Source organism: Schistocerca piceifrons, chromosome 5, assembly GCF_021461385.2.
Source record: "Schistocerca piceifrons isolate TAMUIC-IGC-003096 chromosome 5, iqSchPice1.1, whole genome shotgun sequence".
Classification (NCBI taxonomy): Eukaryota; Metazoa; Arthropoda; class Insecta; order Orthoptera; family Acrididae; genus Schistocerca; species Schistocerca piceifrons.
Window position 1 is genome coordinate 473,930,073 of NC_060142.1, and position 18,031 is coordinate 473,948,103.

General features: G+C 42.7%; 1 long non-coding RNA gene and 1 pseudogene across 1 annotated transcript in view; one reads left to right on the forward strand and one right to left on the reverse strand.

Annotated features, from left to right (window-relative positions):
* Positions 1 to 18,031, reverse strand: part of LOC124798702 — a 436,588-nt gene that overhangs the window by 352,275 nt on the left and 66,282 nt on the right. The gene's annotated exons all lie outside the window — the stretch shown is intronic.
* Positions 6,402 to 6,519, forward strand: LOC124799749 (annotated as a pseudogene).

Consider the following 18,031-nt stretch of genomic DNA (forward strand, 5'->3'; position numbering starts at 1 on the left):
CTTTTCCCGTGCCTACAAAACATAATATTGTTCTACTTCCAGCTACACTTTAAAGGATAGCCAGTTTCCTGTTAAGTTCCACGACAGACTGTTTCGCATTCGGTTGCTTACCATCGCATTCCATTAATTCTCGTCAGTCCGTTACGCCAATATCATTCTATATGCATTCTTTAAGAATGAATACCTAGCTCAACGTCCTGCACAGTCTGTAACTCCCAAGGAGTTCTCCATAAACGCGAACCTTTGCGATCCATGTGGCGCGCCATTTTTCATTCGATATTCATGGTGCAGGTAGAAGCCGACCTTGGGCAAGATCAGTTTGGATTCCGTTGAAACGTGGGAACACGTGAGGCAATACTGACCCTACGGCTTATCTTAGAAGCTAGATTAAGAAAAGGCAAACCTACATTTCTAGCATTTGTAGACTTAGAGAAAGTTTTGACAACGTTGACTGGAATACTCTCTTTCAAATTCTGAAGGTGGCAGGGGAAAAATACAGTGAGCGAAAGGCTATTTACAATTTCTACAGAAAGCAGATGGCAGTGCTTGGGAAGGGAGTGAGACAGGGTTGTAGCCTATCCCTGATGTTATTCAAACTGTATATTGAGCAAGCAGTAAAGGAAACAAAAGAAAAATTCGGAGTAGGTATTAAAATCCATGGAGAAGAAATAAAAACTTTAAGGTTCGCCGATAACATTGTAATTCTGTCAGAGACAGCAAAGGACTTGGAAGAGCAGTTGAACGGAATGGACAGTGTGTTGAAAAAAAGAGGATATAAGATGACTACCAACAAAAGCAAAACGAGGATAATGGAATGTAGTCAAGTTAACTCGGGTGATGCTGAGGGAATTAAATTACGAAATGAGACACTGAAAGTAGTAAAGGAGTTTTCTATTTGGGGAGCAAAAAAATTGATGATGGTCGAAGTAGAGAGGATATAAAATGTAGACTGGCAATGGCAAAGAAAGCGTTTCTGAAGAAGAGGACTTTGTTAACATCGAGTGTAGATTTAAGTGTCAGGAAGTCGTTTCAGAAAGTATTTGTGTGGAGTGTAGCCATGTATGGAAGTGAAACATGGACGATAAATAGTTGGGACAAGAAGAGAATAGAAGCTTTCGAAATGTGGTGCTACAGAAGAATGCTGAAGATTAGATGGGTAGATCACATAACTAATGAGGAGGTATTGAATAGAATTGGGGAGAAGAGGAGTTTGTGGCACAACTTGACTAGGAAGAAGGAATCGGTTGGTAGGACATGTTTTGAGGCATCAAGGGATCACCAATTTAGTACTGGAGGGCAGCGTGGAGGTTAAAAATCGTAGAGGGAGACAAAGAGATGAATACACTAAGCGGATTCAGAAAGATGTAGGTTGCAGTAAGCAGTGGGAGATGAAGCAGCTTGCACAGGATAGAGTAGCATGGAGAGCTGATTAGAGATTAGATTAGATTGGTTTTTCGTTCCATAGATCCGTGTTGAGGAGATCCTCGTGGATGTGGAACACGTCATTTTTTTAAGCTGAAATAACAATACTAATAGTATGAATATATACAATACATCATTTGTTTCTGTTAAAAAATTCGTCAATGGAGTAGAAAGAGTTGGCCACTAGTAAGTCTTTGAGGCTCCTTTTAAACTGATCTTTATTTGTAACTAAATTTTTTGTGTTTGCTGGCAAATGATTGAAGAATGTGTTCCTGAGTAGTGAACCCCTTTTTGAACTAAAGTAAGTGCTTTTAAGTCCTTGTGCAGATCATTTTTGTTCCTGGTATTGTATGTATGAACTGATCTGTTTGTTGGAAAAAGAGATACATTATTTAGGACAAATTTCATTAAGAAGTAAATATACTGAGAGGCAGTAGTTAGTATACCCAGTTCTTTGCAGAGGTTTCTACAGGACGTCCGTGAATTTACTCCACAAACAATATGTATTACACGCTTTTGGACTCTGAAAACTTTTGTTTGACTTGAAGAGTTACCCCAAAATATTATACCATATGACATTATGGAATGAAAATAGGCAAAGTATGTAAGCTTTTTCATTTTTATGTCGCCTATGTATGCTAACACTCGAATTGCAAATACAGATTTGTTAAGGCGTTTCTGCAGTTATGTGGTGTGCTCCTCCGAACTGAATTTATTATCAAGTTGTAATCCCAGGAATTTAAGACTGTCAACCTCTTCTATCTGCTCTTCTTCATACTTTATGCATATTCTGGGTGGAAACCTCTTACAGGTTCTGAATTGCATATAGTGAGTCTTTTCGAAGTTTAATGTCAGTGAGTTAGCTTTAAACCATTTATTAATATCCATGAAAATATCATTAGCAGATCTTTCTAGAACTACACTCGACATACTGTTTATTGCAATACTTGTGTCATCTGCAACAAAACGAACTCTGCTTCTGGCAGTGTAACTGATGAGAGATCATTATGTACACAAGAAAAAGCAATGGCCCTAAGATGGATCCTTTTGGGACACCACATGTAATTTCTTCCCATTCTGATGATGACTGATGACTTAATTCACTAGTCCCTTGCACTGACACCCTTTGTTTCCTGTTAGCGAGGTATGACTTGAACCATTTTGCAGCACTGTCCGTGACACCATAGAATTCTAATTTATTTAAAAGGATGTTGCGGTTCACACAATCGAGTGCCTTTGACAAATCATAGAAAATACCTGCTGCTTGTAACTTGTTATTTAATGAATTAAGTAAATTTTCACTGTAGGTGTAAACAGCCTTCTCGATATCAGAATCCTTCAGAAATCCAAACTGTGTTCTTGATAATATGTCATTTGTGGTCAGATGGTTGAGAAGCTGCCTGTAAATTACTTTTTCTAAAATTTTTGAGAATGCTGGCAAAAGTGAGATTGGTCTGTAGTTTGATGGTTTCTCTTTATCCCCTTTCTTGAATAGAGGCTTAACATCTGCATATTTTAGCCAGTCAGGAAATGTCCCAGTTATAATTGACTGGTTACACAAGTAACTTAGAATTGTAGTAAACTCACAAGAACATGCCTTAATTAACTTTGTTGATATTTCATCGTAGCCACTAGAATGGTTTGTTTTTAAAGATTTTATTATGGAAGTTATTTCTTTTGGTGAAGTGAGTGCATATTCATGCACCTGAAGCTATTTGTAAAGGATAGTTTCAGATATTCAGGGGCATTATTTACTGATCCTGACAGTCCCATTCTATCAGTAACGGATATAAAGTACTTGTTAAATAGAGTTGCCACACTATGCCCATCGGTTACTAATGTGTCATCTACCCTTAGTGCTATTTTCTCCTGTTCCTTTCTGGTTCTACCAGTCTCCTCTTTCACTATATCCCATATTGTTTTTATTTTGTTCCCTGACATTGCTATCTTCTTCTCATAGTGCATTTGTTTAGATGTCTGAATTACTTTTTTTAATATTTTACAGTATTCCTTGTATTTAACCGAGCGAGGTGGCGCAGTGGTTAGACACTGGACTCGCATTCGGAAGGACGACGGTTCAATCCCGCGTCCGGCCATCCTGATTTAGGTTTTCCGTGATTTCCCTAAATCAGTCCAGGCAAATGCCGGGATGGTTCCTCTGAAAGGGCACGGCCGACTTCCTTCCCCATCCTTCCCTAATCCGATGAGACCGATGACCACGCTGTCTGGTCTCCTTCCCCAAACCAACCAACCAACCAACCTTGTATTTAGCTAAATCATCAGCATTGGAGCTATTCTTGGTCGACAGATACATTTTCCTTTTTGTCTTACAGGAAATCTTTATTCCTTGTGTAGTCCATGGTTTATTATAGACTTCTGTTTAATTTGCATCAAACCCGTCTCAGGACTGAAGACCACAAACAACAACAACAACATTCATGGTGCAAGTTAATGGTTTGTTTTGAATATTTATTAAATTTCAACGATGTTCTTTTTGTGAAGCGTAATACATACACCCTGTAGAAGGTTGATGTCAGCACCTCACGGACACTCATTTTCTGTCGCCCTCCTGATGCATGTGGAGAGTCAGTAACATCTAATATTTTTCCTGTCACAACTATTAACATTACACTTTTACACGAGCCTTATTAAAAATTAAACTTGCGACCACGCACTCAAGGAACCGGCCGCTGTGACCGAGCTGTTCTAGGCGCTTCAGTCTAGAACTGCGCTGTTGCAACAGTTGCAGGTTCGAATCCTGCATCGGGCATGGATGTGTGTGGTGTCCTTAGGTTAGTTTGGTTTAAGTAGTTCTAAGTCTTGGGGACTGATGACCTCAGATGGTAAGTCCCATAGTGTTCAGAGCCATTTGAGCCAAGCACTCAAGGAGTTCTATGCAAGTGTCAGGAAATGAGATGAGAACACAAAAGGTCGAGAGGGCAAAGAGACGATTTAAATTTATTTCTTCCTCTAATGAGCTCGTGCGTGAGCCTGTTGTACGACCTATTCTTTCGTACATCTCTAGCGTGTAAGAACATCACCTCGTCTAATTAGAGAGGGAGATGGGAGGAACACATAGAAATGCTGCTAGATTTGTAACCGGCCGGTTAAATCAATCTGAAATTCTCGCGAAAGTTCTCAGAAATCTTATATAAGCAAGCAACTTTTCTCGTAGCACTGCTGGAAACGTTCAGGAAACCAGTATTCGAGACAAACCGTTCCATTGTTTCTGTGGAATTTTGTGGAATTTGCAGGGTGTTCTGGAAAAGTGTCGAATGCTGTGAGAGGCGGTAGTTCTCGTCGAAACAAGAAGAATAAGTCCAATAAACATGGGCTTGGAAATGCATACTTTCTGAGATAAGTCCAATAAATATGGGTCTGGAAATGCATACTTTCTGCGGTAAATAGGTGTCTACATGAGGTGTTCAGCGTGGCGTCCATTCATGACAATGCACTCCTCTGCCCTCTGGCGTAAGGAATGACGCACCATTTGAACTATACACGGTTGTTGTAGTCGTGCAGTCGTACCTGCTGGCGTATATTGAAGACGCGACCCTGCAGTGTCCAAACATCATTGATAGGTCTGGCGTTGACCTTCAAGTGTCCCCATAACCAAAAGTATAGGGGATTAAGGTCTGGGAAACGAGCAGCCTAAGGTGTGCCCCCCCCCCTCCCTCCCCCTCACCGATCAATCCAGCGGTCCTGAAATGTCTGTGCCAGATGTTCGCGCACATTGAGACGAAAGTGTGCTGGTGAGACATAATGCATGAACCTCATTTGTATTCGTTGCTGCAATAGCACAGACTCCATCAAGGTAGGCAATACATTAATTAAGTCATGATAATGCGCCCCAGTTAACCTTTGTGGTAGCACGTATGGCCCTATAAGTACACCTGCCCATACGTTGATTGAGAATCGGTGTTGATGTCCTCTTTCCTGAATTTTCTGGGGAATTTACAACTGCCCATTCAAGCTGGTTATGGAAATTCACAACATCTCTTGTGAAACCTGCCTCATCGGTAAATAAAATCTTGGATTTGAAAAGTGGATCTTCGGCACACTTCTGTAACACCCATTGAAAGAACCACCATCTGCCATGATGACGCTGAGGCCTTAGGACCTCAGTGGGCTGTAGATGACATGCTTACAGCTATTGTTTATGAAGTACCCCCCCCCCCCCCCCAGATAAGAGGGTTGGACGCGCCTGCTTCTGATGCTAATCGTCGCACAATGGTCCCAAGGCTTTCTTTCACCGAACGTAGCGCATGCTTCTCCATGTCAGGCACACCGACAGTGCGTGCCTTTCCACTGTCAATCTTCCGAGGTGCAAGGATAACTTTGTCCCTCACACCCTGGATAAGTCTGTGCTGAAAAGCTTATCAGGGGGCACTACTCACTGTGGATATTTTTCAGCGTAGAGGGCACGGGCTCGCAGGATACGCCCATTTGCTAAATCACAGGAGAATATAATATCCACCATTTCACTTGTCGGGTAGTAGGTTTCCATTGCGAACAATTGGTGGAAGAGAGAAAATATGAATGAACTACACCATTTGTACGTACAAACGGCGCAATAACAGTAAACACGTAAGCGAATCCGCGTTCGGAAGAAGGTAAAACAGCGTAATACGCATCCAGGTTTGACAATACTGTAAATAAGGCACACAATCGCGACGAAAACTAACGTAGGCTACAACACGACTCGAACCGCACAACTGACGGTAGACCACGTAACGGTACGTAGAGTACTGTGGGTAAAACATCACAATAGGCTGCCGACACATTTGACGGAGCGCCAATGTAATGATTGTGTTAATATCCGCAACGAAGCGTCGCGCAGCGCTTCCTATAAACGCGTGTTTATCTCGGAAAGTATGCGTTTCTGGACCAATGTTTACTGGACTTTATTTTCTTTTTCGATGACTGCTACCAACTCTCAACGTATTCGACACTTTTCTTTGAATACAGTGTATAATGGAGGCAACGGCCTTGTCGCAGTGTATACACCGGTTCCCGTGAGATCACCGAAGTTAAGCGCTGTCGGGCGTGGTCGGCACTTGGATGGGTGACCATCCAGGCCGCCTTGCGCTGTTGCCGTTTTTCGGGGTGCATTCAGCCTCGTGATGCCAATTGAGGAGCTACTCGACCGAATAGTAGCGGCTTCGGTCAAGAATACCATCATAACGACCGGAAGAGCGGTGTGCTGACCCCACGCCCCTCCTATCCGCATCCTCCCGTGGCAAGGGAACCTCCCCATCGCACCCCCCTCAGATTTAGTTATAAGTTGGCACAGTGGATAGGCCTTGAAAAACTGAACACAGATCAATCGAGAAAACAGGAAGAAGTTGTGAGGAACTATGAAAAAATAAGCAAAATATACAAACTGAGTAGTCCATGTGCAAGATAGGCAACATCAAGGATAGTGTGGGATTGGGAGCGCCGTGGTCCGGTGGTTAGCGTGAGCAACTGCGGAACGAGAGGTCCCTGGTTCAAGTCTTCCCTCGAGTGAAAAGTTTACTTTCTTTATTTTCGCAAAGTTATGATCTGTCCGTTCGTTCATTGACGTCTCTGTTCACTGTAATAAGTTTAGTGTCTGTGTTTTGCGACCGCACCGCAAAACCGTGCGATTAGTAGACGAAAGGACGTGTCTCTCCAATGGGAACCGAAAACATTTGATCGCAAAGTCATAGGTCAGCCGATTCCTCCACAGGAAAACACGTCTGATATATTCTATACGACACTGGTGACGGCATGTGCTTCATATGACAGGAATATGTTGTCGACCCACCTAACTTGTACATTTGGCGAATGGGTAAAAAGATTCTTCTACCTTCCGATGTTTGTTTAGGTGTAGCGTCCCAATACTACGGCGCAGTTACCTCGCATCGGACGGACGGACGGACAGATAATAGTTGTCTGAAAATAAAAAATTAAACTTTTCAGTCGAGCGAAGACTTGAACGAAGGACCTCTCGTTCTGCACCTGCTCACGCTAACCACGGGACCACAGCGCTCCTGAGCTTACATTATCCTTGATGTTGCCTATCTTTCGCATGAACTACTCAGTTTGTATATTTTGCTTATTTTTTTCATAGTTGCTCAAAACTTCTTCCTGTTTTCTTGATTGATCTGTGTTCAGTTTTTCAAGGGCTATCCACTGTGCCAACTTATAACTAAATCTGAGGGGGGTGCGATGGGGAGGTTCCCTTGTGAGGATGACACGGCGGTCGGATGGTCCCGGTAGGCCACTCGTGGCCTGAATACGAATTGCTTTTTTTTTTATTATTTTTTTTTACAGTGTATAATGGAATGAAAGCACTAGAAAAGACAAGTTAGGCATTACATTCAGAAGTAGAACAGGAAATGATATGAAGGTAACTGTACGAAGAACTCTGCTGTACTAGATCGTAGATTATGTGTCACATGTCGAAAGCAGTTTGCGGCTCGCCGATATACTTTCGAACAATAGCGATTCGATATAAAAACATCTGTTAGGTGTTTCTGTTGCGGTCATGCCGCACTTTGAAATAAAAATTGCAATGGACCTTCAGCAGATAACGGTGAGCTGGAAAAGGACATGCGCCGAACACCCGCGACGGAGCAAAAAGGCAGCAGCACGCGGCTTCACGCGCTACTTCACAAGTGGCCGCCTCCAACCACCGCCCGCCTGTGATTCGCTTCTGTGTGCGACCGCTCGCGTTTCCAACATAAACATCTCCGCTAAATCCAGCCAGTAGCTTTACAGCGTTTGTGTAACAAGCGGAAATCACGGGAAACTCCGAGTTCGTCTGAACGCTAGCACAGCATTTTCTACCACAGCATCCAACAGTAGAACAAAACTGAACAAGAAAATGAAACAGATAACTAAAACCCACATGTCCAAAGCCGTTACAGAATACGTAACAAATATTACATACTTATTTTCAGCCAGTGATCCAAGTGAAGCAGCAAGATGATGAAATCGTAAGTGATCAACTGTCATATAAAAACCTTTCACGCTATTTTCGTAACGCATTGTTGTTGTTGTGGTCTTCAGTCCTGAGACTGGTTTGATGCAGCTCTCCATGCTACTCTATCCTGTGCAAGCTTCTTCATCTCCCAGTACCTACTGCAGCCTACATCCTTCTGAATCTGCTTAGTGTATTCATCTCTTGGTCTCCCTCTACGATTTTTACCCTCCACGCTGCCCTCCAATACTAAATTGGTGATCCCTCGATGTCTCAGAACATGTCCTACCAACCGATCCCTTCTTCTAGTCAAGTTGTGCCACAAGCTCCTCTTCTCCCCAATTCTATTCAATACCTCCTAATTAGTTATGTGATCTACTCATCTAATCTTCAGCATTCTTCTGTAGCACCACATTTCGAAAGCTTCTATTCTCTTCTTGGCTAAACTATTTATCGTCCACGTTTCACTTCCATACATGGCTACACTCCATACAAATACTTTCAGAAACGACTTCCTGACATTTAAATCTATACTCGATGTTAACAAACTTTTATTCTTCAAAAACGCTTTCCTTGCCATTGCCATTCTACGTTTTATATCCTCTCTACTTCGACCATCATCGGTTATTTTGCTTCCCAAATAGCAAAACTCCTTTACTACTTTAAGTGTCTTATTTCGTAATCTAATTCCCTCAGCATCACCTGACCAGTTCGACTACATTCCATCATCCTCGTTTTGCTTTTGTTGATGTTCATCTTATACCCTACTCTCAAGACACTGTCCATTCCGTTCAGCTGCTCTTCCAAGTCCTGTGCTGTCTCTGACAGAATTGTAATGTCATCGGCGAACTTCAAAGTTTTTATTTCTTCTTCATGGATTTTAATACCTACTCCGAACTTTTCTTTTGTTTCCTTTATTGCTTGCTCAATATACAGATTGAATAACATCGGGGAGAGGCTACAACCCTGTCTCACTCCCTTCCCAACCACTGCTTCCCTTTCATATCCCTCGACTCTTGTAACTGCCATCTGGTTTCTGTACAAATTGTAAAAGCCTTTCGCTCCCTGTATTTTACCCCTGCCACCTTCAGAATTTGAAATAGAGTATTCCAATCAACATTGTCAAAAGCTTTCTCTAAGTTTACAAATGCTAGAAACTTAGGTTTGCCTTTCCTTAATCTATTTTCTAAGATAAGTCGTTGGGTCAGTATTGCCTCACGTGTTCTAACATTTATACCGAATCCAAACTGATCTTCCCCGAGGTCGGCTTCTATCAGTTTTTCCATTCGTCTGTAAAGAATTCGCGTTAGTATTTTGCAGCTGTGAGTTATTAAACACATAACTGAAGCAAATCTATCTACAGCCGATACAGGCTGTAATATACATAGTCAACAACAAAGAAGAAAACCAGCAGAAGACATCACTGATTTCGATTTCTAGATATACGCTGTCCCCCTCCTTCCCCCCAAATGCCACAGCAGCAGCTACATTAAAAAATTAAAAAACAATGGATAAAGTGTTCTAGACTAACCTAGTTTAAGACTTTATTTTTAAGTAACATTTCTCTATGTATGTATGTATGTATTAACGCTTGGAAATGAACAGAACATGTTCGAAACGCGTTTCATTATGTTAGATTAAGCATAAAATAAAAAGTGACTGGTAGTAGAAACTTGAAATAAATAAATATTACGTACTATGCAGTAAAGGAATACACACTGCCAAGGGAAACTCCCCATCGAACCCCCTAAGATTTAGCGGTGAAATGGACACAGATCAAGCACGAGAAGAGGAAGAATGTGTACTGAACTGTGAAAAAACTAGAAGCAGTGAACTGTCTAAGATCAAGACGTACAACATCGAGCAAAATGCAAGAACCACGTTGTCGTTGTTGTGTGGTCACCGTGTTGGACTGTAAAGAGGGAGATTCGTGTTCAAATCTCCCTCGCGCCCCATATTTCTTTTTTCACAAAATTATTCACTTACCGTCCGTTCATTGACGTGTCTGTTCTCCCTGTGGCAATTGCCTTCTTGGCCGCTGTGGCCGAGCGGTTCTAGGCGCTTCAGCCCAGACCGCGCTGCTGGTACGGTCGCAGGTTAAAATCCTGCCTCGGGCATGGATGTGTGTGATGTCCTTAGGTTAGTTAGGTTTAAGTAGTTTTCAGTCTAGGGGACTGATGACCTAAGATGTTAAGTCCCATAGTGCTTAGAGCCATTTGAACCTTCTGAATTGCCTTCTTGGCAATTTCCATACTATACATTGTTTATAGAATATGAGTCATGTGGTAAGAATATATTACCGTCGCAAGTAAATGTGACGAGCTGTGAGAGCACGCGAGATGCCGCACAGAACTCACACAGAAATGAAAACAACAAATAACCCCTCTCACAGAAATGAAAACAACGAATAAATGGATTTGAACTATGTTACAACTAAGGAATTCAAGTCAAAACTTGCAAAACAGGAGGCAAGAATCGAAACATGTGGTACTTGTATAGAACAAATGCCAGGTACGTACGTCTGGAGTTCCATCCCTTACACCTCGCTGATGCAAACGGATGTTACACCACGACACAGACACAAATTTGAATACAGTGAACATACTCGTCAATGAACGGACGGTCAGTTCATACTTTTGTGTGTGTGAGAGAGAAAGAGAGAGAGAGAGAGAAAAAGGGTCACGAGGGAGATTTGAACATGGGTCTCCCAGTTCCCATAGCAACACCGTGATCATATAACCACGACGCCTTGGCTATTCAACTTTGCTCGATGTTGCACATCTTAAATGTGGACAGTTCACTGTTTCTATTTTCCTTCTTTTTTCACAGTTCAGTACGCCTTCGTCCTGTTTTCATGCTTGATCAGTGTTCGGTTTTTGACGGGCTATACACTGGGCCATCTTACCACTAAATCGAAGGGTGTGTGGTGCGCTGATTCTCTTGTGAGTAGGTTGGTGAAAAATGTTAAAGCATTGGTAAAAAAATTTTAAGAAGTAAAATGTTTCTGTCACTACGCAGGTATTGAGAGTATAATACATGTTATTGGAATATTGTGTGCCCAACATCTGTAATGGAAAATTCTGACTTGCTTTCAGCTTCCTGAGTTCAGTACCTCCTTCGTTATGGAGGGATGCTGATTCAGTATTTTTTTCTGACAGACAAATATGGAAGCACAAAAAATTTAATGAAGACGCTGGGGACACCGCCGCGGTCTTGATGAGAGGCGGAAGTTTGTGTGTATAGTGTGTGCTGTACCAGCATGTGTGCAATGGCGAGTGATTAGGTGTGAATGAAGAGTGTAACATTGATTTCATAATTGTCGACACCTGTAGATTAAAAGCATGGATGTTCGTTAAGATTTAATTCTGTTTTATTATTGTATTACGCAGGTATGTCCAACATCATGTGGAGAAATAAACAACTCACTAACTAATTCAGCGTCTTCAGCACTGCATGACCCCATTCGGTCTGTGATTGGGACCAACGGCAATGAACAAGTGTGAATCGTGGTTCAGTTTGTGGTAAGAGAACATGTAGCTGTTTATCGGTCACAGATCTAAGAACACATGTCTTAGGAACATTGGATTTAATATCACATTTCCCACAATTTTAAATACGAAGACCCATTTCCAAATCGCCTGTGGCAGTCTGCGCATTTACAAATAACAATAATTGGTTCAAATGGCTCTGAGCACTATGCGACTTAACTTCTGAGGTCATCAGTCGCCTAGAACTTAGAACTAATTAAACCTAACTAACCTAAGGACATCACACACATCCATGCCCGAGGCAGGATTCGAACCTGCGACCGTAGCGGTCGCTCGGCACCAGACTGTAGCGCCTAGAACCGCACGGCCACTCCGGCCGGCTAACAATAATTAGCCACGTCATACGTGCCTTTGAAATTACGCACACTGTCAGGCCAACACACAATTTACAGTAAACATTGCCTCTTATCTGTACAGCACGGAAAGAAGAAAGCGAATATTCTCTGAATGTTGCTCTCGAAAACAACCTGCACGTAACATTAAGCGTCAGATGTCCTCGTATAAAATTTATACACCTACAATTATATTCTGCAAACCGCTGTGAAGTGCATGGCAAAGGGTATTTCACATGATACCAGGCATTAGTGTTTCTTCCCGATTCAAGCGCTTATGGAACGCGTGAAGAATGGCTCCTTAAATACATATGCGAGCACAATAATATTTCTAGCGTTGTTTCCACTGCCCTTACGGGAGTGATACGTAAGGGCTGTAGTATATTGCTAGAGTCTTAATACTGACTTTTGAAACTTTTGGAAGCAGATTTTTGCGGCATTGTTGATGTATGTCTTCAAATGTCAGCTAGTTCAGTTTGTTCAGCATCTTCGTGACACTCTCACATGGATCAAACAAACCTGTGACTATTTGTGACGCCTTCCTTCAATATTCCGTGTTAAACCTACTTGGTGCGTGTCACTCGAACAATATTCTTGGATGGATAACATGAGTGTCTTGTAAGCAATCTCGTTCGTAGATTCCTTGCATTTTTGCGGTATTCCACCAACGAACTGAAGTCTGTTACCTCTTTTACATATGACTGAGCACATGTCGTCATTCTATTCCATATCTGTATAAAATGTTACATCGAGATGCGATTATGGGGTATTTGACGAAATGTACTGCAGTGATTCTTTAATTTATTTATCCGACGATGGTAGTCCGCCGAAAAGCGTAATTGCAATAAATAATTTGCGACTTAGACCGCAAAATTTGTGCATCTGTCCATACTGCATAATGTTCTTCTCCAGAGTGTGACGAATGTGTGCTGGAAGCTTGGCCCGTACCCTTTTTCTAAGCTCTGTGTATCGGAGGTCCTAAATCGTACAGAATATACTAGCGGGGAGAGCTTGTTTTCGGTCTGAAGACCACAACAACAACGATAACAACAACAGGCCTCCGCATTCGCAATGCAGCAGTTTGCCCGTAAACAAAGAATGTAACCGGTCCTCATTCTTATCCCTATATTCAATAAAGGCTTAAAACGGACCAACGTCAGATTAAGCGAACACATTTACTCTCTGCGCATTTTGGGTTCTGCATGTGCTGTGGCGTCTGCCGTGTCAACGTTTGGAAACCGGTTCATCTTCTTACATCCTTGCAATTTTTTTTTTTTTTCATCTGTTCCGTCACTACTCGTCGCTACTGCCGTGTTTGTGAGTTCTTCTCAGTATTCTCCATGTCGATGCCAACGTTCGGGATGGCGATTGAGTTCAGACTGTACAGAGAGAAACTTGGACTTTGCTGTTCTCACTAAACTTGGAGTGAACAGGGAAAATGAATAGCTGCCGCTCGTGCAGCATTGCTCTTCCACGTCCGCACGCTGCGAAGCGCAAGGCGAACCCGTGATAGGTTACCGGCTGGTCAGGGAACTTCCCGGTCGCAAGAAGGCAGCGCGCTATCCTGGATGGACAGTCATCCGCAAAGGAAATCGGGTAAGCGCGAGTTTGTCTCGCGCACCGACGATTCTTTATAAACTTGATGACGCATATAGACAGTTCGCCCATCCTTGGAAACGAGAATCTCAACTGTTTTTGCCTGTTATCGACATCGTTAGTGACATGTCCTGCGAAGTTCGAAACTTTCAAGATCAGTTCCAAGAGTTTAGGATTTTTTCCCCTTAATTGTATTGTCTAACCTTGATTCTTGCCACATGTCATTATTCTAGCCCCATGAGAAGTAGCCTATAGCTTTTGATGAATAAATTTGCGAGTATCAATTTGTGATATAAATGGCCGTGTCTTATGATTGCAATCACTTAGAAAATTAAATTTTTATACACCACCCAAGTATCGTAGACCTTAATAAGTGACATACATTTCAACCTGATGCCTCTACCTGTTCTTGAGAAAAAGGGGTTCTAACAGACCAAAAGACAGACAGACAGGAAAACAAATGAAAAAAAGTGTATTATAATTACAAATTACCAATTTTTGGATTTTTTCTTTACTTGTACCGTGAAACCTACCTTCTTGCCAAATTACATGATTCTAGATCAGTGTAAATTACCCTATAGCTTTTCATGAGTGAATTTCCGAGTATCAAAATGCCACAAATAGCCATATATTTTGATTGCACTGACTTAGAAGTTTGTATTTTTTATATCACCAAGGGACTATACACCTTAACATGTGACATAAATTTCAACTTGATACGGACACCCGTTGATGAGAAAAAAAAGGAGTCTTAGCACATGGACAGTCAGACAATATTTTTTCGTGTAACGACGTACAGATTAAGAATTTTCGGATCTTTCCTTTACTTGTACTGTGAGACATTGGTTCCTGCCAAATTACATGATTCTAGGTCAGCGGGAAGTACCCTATAGGTTTTGTTGAGCTGGAAGCATCATAATATGTGACATAAATAGTAGTATCTTTTGATTGCATGACTTAGAAAATGGCTCTGAGCACTACGGGACTTAACTTCTGAGGTCATCAGTCCCCTAGAACGTAGAACTACTTAAACCTAACTAACCTAAGGACATCACACACATCCATGCCCGAGGCAGGATTCGAACCTGTTGCCGTAGCAGTCGCGCGGTTCCAGACTGTAGAGTCCAGAACCGCTCGGTCTCCCCGGCCGGCATGACTTAGAAGTTTATATATCATTCTGTTTTAACCGACTGAGATTCGGATCCCCAAAAGTAATTCCGGGGAAACATGATAGCACCATCACTTCGCTTCTGACCGCCATACTGGGCTTCATTTGACGTTGCCCCGACTTATTACCATCGCAGGCTCTTACTGCGTGTACATGATCTCTAAAAGTTTTTAAAACACAATGTACCTCAAATATCCTTTATTGTTGACAGTTCTCAAAACAAAACTTAACAAGAACACTGCAGAAACTTTTTGTGTCAAATATACTTCGAAATGAGGAACAGCACACAGTTCAATCTAAAGCGTTTCGTCCTACTTTTTGTTCTTTCTGCATAGGTCATGTCTTCTTACAGGTCCGGTTTATTCTACTGAAAATTAAACAGCGCATGGAATGTGGTTCTATCAAAATCGAACCATTTTCCCTCGTCTGATGGACGACCTCCTGATGGTTTCCTATTTTAGTGGAATTTATCAGTAATGAATGAGACAAAGAAAACATTCGGCGATTGGAGTATTCTTTCCGGTTCAAATGGTTCAAATGGCTCTTATCACTAAGGGACTTAACATCTGAGGCCATCAGTCCCCTAGACTTAGAACCACTTAAACCTAACTAACCCAAGGAAATCACACACATCCACGCCCGAGACAGGATTCGAACCTGCGACCGTAGTAGCAGCGTGGTTCCGGACTGAAGCGCCTAGAACCGCTCGTCCACAGCTGCCGGCTATTCTTTCCGGTATGAACCTTGAGAACAACTTGGGAATTCAGTATGCACATGTGTAAGGTGCTGGAAAGGGTGTTTTGTACTGTTTCAACGTATTGCAAACACGTTCAGTTGAGCTGAGTAACACATCTCATTTCCCCAATGCAGCAATGGACTCGTTGTACGGGAAAGTGTTTGTTGTACTTAGAGGATAGCGTCGCTATGAACACCTGCTGTTTTTTGGTCGGTACTCAGCTTAGTGACTGATTTTTTAATCACATGAAGGTGTACGCACTAGACACCCCTATCAGCGGTTTCCGCCATTTTCTACAGTTTTTGTTATTGTTGGCTATGAGATCTAGTTCTGTGCAACATTTCTAAATATTTTGAGTTCTACACATTTAAATGCTGTATGATATACACTGAAATATCAAAAATCATGGAATAGCGATATGCACATATACAGATGATGGCGGTATCCTCCACACAATGTATAAAATGACAGTGCATTGGTGGAGCTGTCATTTGCACTCGGTTGATTCACGTGAAAAGGTCTCCGACGTCATTACGGCCGCCGACGGGAATTAACAGACTTTTGGCTGGCAATCGATAGCGTTACTGACGTGATCCATTTGCTTCAGCTCGGGCGGATTCGATGCACAAGATATCAATGTGAATTCACAGTATGCTCCTGAAACAACTGTACCACAGTACTGAGCATGTGAGACAGACTGTTATCCTGTTGAAAGATACCATCCGCCATAAGGTTCACAGAGTCCGCAGCTTCCATGGTGGCTTTGATAACTACCATACGTCTCACGGAAGTCCAAGTGTACGTGCTCCGTAGCATAGTACTGCAGCCACAGGCCACAGGCCGGCGTCTGAGGCGCGGTGCATATTTCGGACAGCCGGTCGACAGGATGACGGTATTTCCGGGCACGACCATCGGCCTGGTGTCACAAGAAGCTTGATTCATCCGACCAGGAGACACGTTTCCTTTGATCCAAGGTCCAATAACGACGATCCCGTCTTCACTACAATCGTAATTGATGATGTCGTTGGGAGCACGTGGGGGTTGACTGCTGCGATGTCCTTTGTTCAAAAATTATCACTGAACGGTGTGCTCCGAAACACTTGTGACTGCACCAGCATTGTACTCTGTCCTCATATCTGCCACAGAGCCTGCTTTACACAGAGCGCAAGCCTGTGGCTTTCACGTTCTGTGCTGAGGCGTATACTCGTAGTTTTCCACTGTCCATAGATTCCACGACAGTAGCACGTGAACAGTCGCCAAGCTATGCCAATCCCAAGATGTTCGTTCGCAGACGCTGGGCGATGCCAATCTGTCCTGTCCGGCCTGTATAGTCACTAGAATGGTTCCCCATTCATCTCCGCCCCGCTTGTATACAAGGCCATACTGAAAGTAATGATCAACAACTTTCAAAAGTTTTAATCTTTGTTTTTTAGATAAACCAAGTACACCATCTTAATCTACATGCTTTTCGTAACTTAGTCTGCATTTCTTTGCACACATTTCTCCAATCATTCTGCAAATTTGATAATGTCCTTTCGATAGAAATGGAAATGTTGTGTGACTAGGGCCTCCCGTCGGGTAGACCGTACGCCGGATGCAAATCTTTCGATTTGACGCACTTCGGCGACTTGCGTGTCGATGGGGATGAAATGATGATGATTAGGACAACACAGCACACAGTCCCTGAGCGGAGAAAATCTCCGACCCAGCCGGGAATCGAACCCGGGCCCTTAGGTTTGACATTTTGTCGCGCTGATCACTCAGCTACCGGGGGCGGACGTCCTTTCGATGAAACCACGTTTCAGCTTCCCGAAGACACCGGCGAACTACTTGCTGAACATCGTCCACCAGCTTGTAGCTTTGGTCTCACATCTTTCCCTTAACAGTACCGAAAAAATAGTAGTCGGAGGCAACCAAGTCGGCCCTGTAGGGAGGATGTGAAAGAGTTTCGCACCCAAATGTCTTGATGCTATCCACAGCGACACGAACTGTGTTATCGTGTTGCAAGATGATCCTTCCCCGGGCGTTTGCCCCGCGATTCACAACGGAGTTTCAAAAGTGCTTCGATACAGCGGGCAGCACTTATGGTTTGACCAGGCTCAAGAAAATCAACCAGAATGCAACCGTTTGCAACCCAGAAGATAGTACCCCTAACTTTCCTAGTAAATGGCACTGTCTTCACACTCTTCTTAGATGACAAATCCAAGCGATGCCATTGCATTCTCAGGCGTCCTACTTCAGGCTCGTAATAAAGAAACCAGAACTCAATGCCTGTCGTAATGC